Source organism: Pelodiscus sinensis, chromosome 6, assembly GCF_049634645.1.
Source record: "Pelodiscus sinensis isolate JC-2024 chromosome 6, ASM4963464v1, whole genome shotgun sequence".
NCBI lineage: Eukaryota > Metazoa > Chordata > Testudines > Trionychidae > Pelodiscus > Pelodiscus sinensis.
Window position 1 is genome coordinate 86,926,765 of NC_134716.1, and position 6,975 is coordinate 86,933,739.

Genomic DNA, 6,975 nt, shown 5'->3' on the forward strand with positions numbered 1-6,975 from the left:
TATACCTGCTTGATCCAGTACAGCCTCCTTGCCGTTGTAATAGTTTAGTGCCTCTTTGGCCACTAGACTATGATATGCTAACTGCGCCGGTCCCGTAAGATACGGGGCAAGTAGAGTTGCCCAATGCTCCTCAAGCCAGCGGGCAGCTAGGCCCACCCTCTCGAATGTGACCAGATAGGCTTCAGGGTCATCTAACGGCCCCATCTTTGTTAGCCTAATCAGGAGTTGGGTCGATCCTCCTTGTCCTTCCGTTCCTACTGCAGGAATTCCTTCACCAGCCTTCCCTAAGGTTGCCCCTTGTTGGAGCCACCTTTCTTGTTGGTTGGCCATTTCTCTCACTAACTGTCTCTGCTGTTCTTGGGACTGAGCAGCCAGCTGCTGAAGCAGCTGAACCTGCTGTTGTTGTTCCTTCTGTTCCACCAGTCATTCTAAGACTTTGGCTGGATCCATTATTGCTCTCTCTCCCCCCCCCCCTTTTTTTGGTGTATATCTATGTGTACCCCTATCCCTGGGCTACAGATCGGTTACCCATATTCTCCACCACGTATTATAGTGTGCTATGGTCCGCCTCAGTTCGGGGATAAGTTAATGGTCCGGGTTGCGGCCAGGATCCGGGTTTTTTGATGCTAGGACCCAAGAAGGGCCAGGTTGCCAAGGGGGAAGGGAGACCTGGGCCTGCCATTTCTCCAGGTCTCAGCACAGGACCCTAAGAACAGGTTGGGATGGTACCTGTTTGACCGGTGGGGGAGTCCGTCCCGAAACTCACCGGTCCGCGGGCTACGTCCTGCCCTGTCCTAGGCTGCTTCCTTCCCTCTCTGCGACCCCTGTCCTGGGTCCAGGTTCCTCCTCCGGTCTCTCCCATTATCTTCTGCTCAGCTCCGCTCCTCCCTCTCTCACTGGGGTTTGTCCTCCTTTTAAATCTGGCACCCTCTCTTCAGGACGCCGGCGCATGCGCTCCTGGTCCCTGCCCAGGTTGTCCGAGCCAGTACCCACTGTGCCTGCGCCCCTCGCAAGCCCAGCCGAGCCGCCCCTCTCCCGGATGTCCGCACATCTGCCGCTCGCCCCCACCCGGAGCGTCCAGGTCGGGCCGCACCACGCCCGCACCTCCCGCGGCTGCCGAGCAGGCTCGGCAGAGCTGCCTGCTTTTTGCGGTGCAGGGGCGCAGCCTGGCTTTAGTGTGAGGAGCAGGGCTCCTGCCTTCCGGTCCCGCTTCCCCCGTCACAGCCTTGCTTTAATTAAAAAAACCCCACATCTCCACAATCTCGACAAAAATCAATTCAGCAGCTTATTAATATGTTTAAGCAGGCATTTAATACCTAGTTTGGAGGTTGTGTTTTGAAGGATGATGAACACACTGTCTTTTAACACATCACATAATGTACTTAGTATACCAAAGATTCTCAACCTTTTATTTTTTTTCGAGGGGGGGGAGCGGGGACTCAGGACCTATTTGTATATCTTGATGGCCTGTCATGACCCAGTAAATAGTGTTAGTGCAAAAAAAAATCTGTTTACTAAATTAATATGACAATATATACATTAACTTAATAAGTACTAAATAAATATATTGTGTGTCCTGTAGTGGCAGCTCCTGTCTCTCAGCCTTGCTCAGGTTTGAACCAGCCCCCTGCTGGATCTAGTTTGTATGATTCATAGATTCCAAGACCTAAAGAGATCATTGTGGTCACCTAGTCTGACCTTCCATATAACACAAATCACAGAACTTCACCAAAATAATTCCTCAAACATATAATTTAAAAAGCATCCAATCTTCATTTAAAAATTGCCAGTAAAGGGAGTGACATTGTAACCCAGTGAATCACCACCCACTTAAATCTGTACTCGTTGGCCTTTTGTCATCTCTACAGCGCGGCAGTGATGCCAAACTGAGCAGCATGCATTTCCATGTACTAGGTCACCAAGCCTGGAGGGGAGAGCCCAGCTCAGCCCTGAGCTGCAGCAGCCAATGCGGCAAGGTAAGCAGTGGGTTCTGCAACCACTCCACTCCCTCCAAGATCAGGACCAGACCCACTCAACTACACTGGAAGAGAAACCTTGTTCCACACTAATGTGCCTCACATAGTAAAAATAAAAGTACAGAAAATACAGGGAGAGACTGATAAATGAGTCCCACAAGACAGCTGACTTTTGAAAGAATACATTCTCCTGTAGAAGTAATAAACATTTAAATAATAATCTCTATTGTTCTGTAGTAGGCAAAACAATAAGGCTGTGTCTACACTGGCAAGTTATTCTGGAAAATCAGCCGCTTTTCTGGAAAAACTTGTCAGCTGTCTACACTGGCCGCTTGAATTTCCGGAAAAGCACTGACGATCTAATGTAAAATCATCAGTGCTTTTCCGGAAAAACTATACTGCTCCCGTTCGGGCAAAAGTCTTTTTCCGGAAAACTGTTCCGGAAAAGGGCCAGTGTAGACAGCACAGTAGTGTTTTCCGCAAAAAAGCCCCGATCGCGAAAATGACGATCAGGGCTTTTTTGTGGAAAAGCGCGTCTAGATTGGCCACGGACGCTTTTCCGCAAAAAGTGCTTTTCCAGAAAAGTGTCCTGCCAATCTAGACGCGCTTTTCCGAAAATGCTTTTAACGGAAAACTTTTCCGTTAAAAGCATTTCCGGAAAACCATGCCAGTGTAGACGTAGCCTAAAAGGTTAGTTTAACAGTATTACTGATGGAGCTGTTGTTTAGCTCCAACAGTACAAAACAGACATCAAAGGCAGCTCCTAACACAGTTTTCACTGAACCAATAGCAAGGCATTTAATACATTAGTAGTTAAACTCCGGTATATGACAGGACAAAGATAATTTCCATGACAGCAAGCCATAACTAGAAAAAAGATCAAAACAATTGTTATTTCCCTCTTTTTAAGTTCCCCTCATGCTCAACATAAGACTTACCACTACAATAGAAATGATAAGTGAATGCATGTGGCTGCATGGAGTGTTAGAGGAGTCAGAGTGTAAATTACTAAGTCTCAATATAACACCAATTCATACATGTGATGTATTGATACATTTTTCCTAAATGACAACTAAAGAAACTGTTTACTGCTATATATATTTTATCCAATTCTTCTTGCTCCATCCCACACTTCCTATAATTTAGTTTAAGCCAAAGGCTAGAAAGCTGAGGGGTGGGAAGAGAGATATTAAGAGTGAGGATGAAAGAGAGCTTTGAAAGGAAACATGAATCTCTGCTTTTTAAAACATAGAATGGGCAAGAACTGTGACTACAAATGAGTGCACAAAACATAAATCCTGATAACCATGCCCTGTATCAGTATTATCAATACACTATTCAACATCAATCTGATTTTATTCATGGTTGCTCTATCAAGTTCTCACCATGTTGCTTTGAGACAGGAAAGCATATATGTGAAATTGCAATCAGTCTCTAATCTGGTGCATGTAAGTATCTAACAACGGAATACAGGAGACATTCAGGAAAGGCCTGGGTTGTGTGGGTGGGGATAAGCATTCTTGTTGTTTTTGTAACTTTCACACACACACCCCAAAAAACTTCACTCATTTTCATCACTTTCATAAAACCTATTCTCTGACGTAATTATATTTCTAGGATCCTGTTAGACAATGGTCTTTTACTGTTCCTAAACTAATAAATACTGTAGTACAAAACAAAAACATGTGCTTCAGTAAATTCAGTTAATTTATTGAAATGCACAAAATTCAACACTTCACACAGACTAAATTAATCCAAACAACCCTCTGAATTGTGATTTTTCTTTAATCACAGTACTATCCACAAAAACATAGCAGGATAAAGAAAAAAAAAGCAGCTTGCAGATATTGTTAGTGGCTGACGTGTCCAAAACCCAAGCTACATATTTAATTTCTTGTGTGTTTTAGTATATAAATGCACAACAGAACATCCCAGAGACACTGAGTTATTACCGCAGAAAGCCCTTTCATTTCCCACCAGAAAAGTGTGTGCCGCATTAAGGGCTCATTCTCACTGATACAGCCAAAAGGCTCACAGGGGCAAACAATGTACTGAGTCATTTTCCACACTAGAGACACACAGCAGGCAGCAGACCAATAAAGCGAGTGGCAGATTTATCTGCTTGCTTTTCGTATCGCACAGGAGAAGGGAGGTGCTTCACCAACCGTCCTTATAGCCAGCGAGCAGAGCACCTAGCCACACACATGCACACAGAGATTTACAACAAAGCAGTACGCAGCTGCAAAGTTTTATGTGAAAGGCTCCTCCACCCAAGTCGTGATCTGAAGTTTGAGGAAAATGTGTTGAGAAGTTTCACCATTTTGCCGGCTGTTGTTTTACAGAGTTTCACCGATTGTGAGGGGCTTTCAATTCATTGTTACAGCCCCACTTTTTTGCGATGCAGCTGTTTCCAATATAGCAAAGCCTGTACACTAGCGGCTCGCTGTATCCCTGTGTCTCGTTCTCACCCACGCAGAACAATGCTAAGCACTCAGACGTCTCTTTCTGCGTTCCAGTTTCTCCGCACAGTAACTTGTGAGCAACCCCCCCACTCCAGTCTCCAACCACCAGCTACGTCTGTTTTCTGGCAAGACTAAACCACATGCAGAGAAGCTTGCCGCGTAAGCCGCCCCCACTCCCCGCACCTCCCTGCTTGGCTAGTGGTGCAGCCAGGCTGCCCTCTGCCAGGGCTACTGCAGACACATGCAATGAATGGAAACGGTCCCAATTGTTTCCCAACTTACCCGCCCGCCCCTTGCAACTTCAGCGCCGCTGCTCCGCAGGCTCGCCAGGCTGGTAATCCCCGGTGCCGGGCGGCACGGAGCGCTGAAACGCCTCTCCCTGCGGCTCCCCGGGCGCTGCCTTTGCCCCCCAGCGGCCGGGCTCCCCCGCCCCCAGTCGCACCCGGACCATTCACTGAGGCACAGGGCTGGGAGCTCAGCACGGACCCTGCTGCTTCCCTGCAGCGGGAGGGAGGAGGCTCTGCCCTGCCCAGGACCGGCCCACTCCCACTGACGTCCCCCGCTCCGCCATCGCCTCCCCCAGCCCAGAGCCAGAGCCAGAGCCAGACACAAGCGCGCCTGCCGGGCTGGGGAAGCGGCCGGGGCGGGGAAAGGGCCGAGGCACAGGCAGGATCAGGGAGGTGTAACGGGGCAGGGTTCCTGGGGCAAAAGAGGGGGCGGGGCGTCCTGGGGGCAAAGGCGGACGGGGCTGGAAGGGCTGAAGGGCTTTGTGGGGGGTGACCATGGGCAGAGCAGATGCAATGAGGGGGGACCCTAGAGCGGCACGGGGAGGGGGCTAGTGGGGGACCAGGAGTGTCCGGAGGTGGGGGGAAGGGTGCACTGGGGTAGAGCGCAGCAGTGCCCTGAGGTAGCGAGGGTGTAAGGCCTGTGGAGGGGAGGGAGAAGAAATAGCCTGAGACGGAGGGAGCAATGGGCGGTGAAGGAACATGGGGGGGGGGGCTGAGCGGGGCCCGAGAGGCCAGGACCCTTAGGTAGGGGGGGCGGGGTGTCCCAGAGCCGGGGGGCGTCCTGCAGTGGCAGAGGAAATGCAGGTTCATTGGGAGGGGAGCAGACCGGCGTGGGGTGCCCGAGAGGCGCGCGGGGCGGGGCGAGGGCTACGGACACACAAGGCGGGTTCGCAGACGGAGCAAAGGAAGAGGCCGCGCGCCGCGGGTTTCGCGACTCCCAGGCTCAGCCTCGCCCACCCCCAGCAGCATGCAGCCGCGGCGCTGCCGCTGAAGAGACTCGGTGGCTGGGAAGCTGGGGCTTTTCTTCTTCCCGGAGCTGGGGCTTTCCGGAGCCTTCTCTCCGGCTGAGGCAATGGGCCGGGTTGCCGCCTAGCCAAAAGATGCTCAAAGACGGGACAAATCCTAGGGATCCAGAGCTGGATGGATCCCTAAAATAACACGGAAGGAATTAGCGTCTACGGGTGGGAATACAGGGGTACCCTGAGGCAGCAACACCAGGAGAGTTTGTAGAGCACACGCAGAGTCTGCTGCTATTCCTTCTTCAGCTTTTTAAGTAATTTAGACTCCTAGACCTGGAAGAGACCCAGGAGGTCACCGAGTCCAGCCCCTGCCCAAGACCAGACCAATCCCAACTAAATCATCCCAGCCAGGGCTTTTGTCAAGAGATTCCAATTAAATATTGCAAAGCATTTTGGCTACTGTTGATTGTGTGCTCTGCCTTAGAAAGGGTGCAAAAGACTGCTCAGTCCCTGCCTAAATGGACAATGTGATCTTGATTACCCTCCGGATATCTTTACTACACTGTAGAATCCCACTGATACCTAACCAGATGTAAAAGAATAAAGATCTGAAGTAGTGCCTGTTCAGGACTACTCCTTAATTGTGCACATAGCAATGAGGCCTTTTTGTGTAAGCAACAGTAAGCATATTTTCAAAGGATCTTCAAGCTGATCTGCATGTATGCAGTGACATGCCTCTGCAAAACACATGGGTGCTTGATTTGTGTTCTAGCTCTGCATGTAAATATATACATCCTAGTATCTGCATATGATTAAACAAGAGACAATGTTTAAAAATATATCACCATTACTTCTGTGTGAAAGAGAGAGAGGGTTGCCTTATGTATCTCACTATACAGTTAACCTTGACACAAATTCCATTTCAATACCAACATTAGATTCATTCCTCCTCCCCTTGGCATTGTTGAGAAATTTACCATTGACTTCAATGTCAGCAAGATCAGGTCTAATATTAGCTATTTCACTGATGATTGGTTTAGCCTAGCACTGATTCTTTACTGAAACCTTCAGTGTAAAGAAGTTTTACATCCACAATACAGAGAATACATGGTTGACTTTTGCTACTATTATGTTGCTGTCTGATGGCAGAATTCTTAGAGAGGCTACAAGCTGATACTTTGTGCTAGCCTGGCATTCAAAGTCTTTGTAAGCTTTTTTTCTCTATAATTTCCCCCACTATGCTCTCTTTAAAATCCTAATAGTACATTTTTCAGTTTTATGTAGGAGCACC

The 6,975-nt window shown here is 48.8% G+C and overlaps 1 protein-coding gene across 1 annotated transcript in view; it reads right to left on the reverse strand.

The window, feature by feature from the left end:
* The window catches only part of LHFPL2 (LHFPL tetraspan subfamily member 2), a 210,769-nt gene extending 205,696 nt beyond the window's left edge, over window positions 1-5,073 (reverse strand). The window contains exon 1 of the mRNA XM_006119133.4: window positions 4,721-5,073. The gene's annotated coding sequence lies outside the window, so the exon portion shown is untranslated. The remainder of the gene's footprint in view (window positions 1-4,720) is intronic.
* Between the last annotated feature and the right edge of the window lie 1,902 nt (window positions 5,074-6,975).